Source organism: Otolemur garnettii, unplaced genomic scaffold (genome assembly GCF_000181295.1).
Source record: "Otolemur garnettii isolate 467f Iridium unplaced genomic scaffold, OtoGar3 scaffold00178, whole genome shotgun sequence".
Lineage (NCBI taxonomy): Eukaryota > Metazoa > Chordata > Mammalia > Primates > Galagidae > Otolemur > Otolemur garnettii.
Genome location: NW_003852573.1, coordinates 961,090 through 962,013, shown reverse-complemented (window position 1 = coordinate 962,013; position 924 = coordinate 961,090). Strand labels below are relative to the sequence as shown.

Genomic DNA, 924 nt, shown 5'->3' with positions numbered 1-924 from the left:
GCACCTGTAAGCACAAATCTTGCCTACAAGTTCTTACAATTAGCTTTCTTCCTCCCCCTTCCAGGCTCTTCTTCCCTGGTTTCTCTGCAAATCCTCCTTTCTCCGTTAGTTTAGCTTCTTGGATTAACCCTCGCCTTTAAAAGCTGCCTTTCCCACAGGGGGGAAGTGCCCACAGGCACCTCCACTTCTCCACCAACTGCAGAAATCTGGCTTTTTTAGCGCACCCTGTAGTTCACTGAACATTCTTCCTTTTCTAGACTGACTTTTCTATGAATATTCCCAGACCACAGAGAAAATTTTTAATTTGCCATTCCAAGTTCCCTGCACTCAGCAATAGATATTGTTTTAGGAGGGTTAAAAAGAGAGAGAGAAGACATAGGTGAAACCCAGGGTCCCTATAACTCAGCCCCTATGGCACTGGTTCTCAACCTTCCTAATGCCGTGACCCTTTAATACAGTTCCTCATGTTGTGGTGACCCCCAGCCATAAGATTATTTTCGTTGCTACTTGATAACTGTAATTTTGCTACTGTTATGAACCATTATGTAAATATCTGATATGAAGGATGGTCTTGGGCGACCCCTGTGAAAGGGTCATTCCACCCCCAAAGGGGTTGCGACCCACAGGTTGCCCTACAGGAAGAAACAACCCCTTCTCCTTCCCAGACTGAGACTCCAGAGAATGTGAACCCTTGGCTAAGGATTTAAGTGAGCAAAAATCCCAAAGTGCGCCTCTGTGTGACAGATACAGGACCCTACACCAGGCCCCAGAGAATCCTATTGGAACCTAAAGGGCATAATTTGAAAAAAGGAGATGAGAAATAAAAAGACCAATTATTTTGCATAATTACTAAGTGCAGGTCCCACAGGACAAAGCTTCCTATGGATAAGAGGCAGTTAGGAAAATAATGTTCCCTCCTAATGG

The 924-nt window shown here is 44.6% G+C and overlaps 1 protein-coding gene across 2 annotated transcripts in view; it reads right to left on the bottom strand.

Annotated features, from left to right (window-relative positions):
• Positions 1-924, bottom strand: part of HHAT (hedgehog acyltransferase) — a 333,401-nt gene that overhangs the window by 258,252 nt on the left and 74,225 nt on the right. The window lies entirely within an intron of this gene.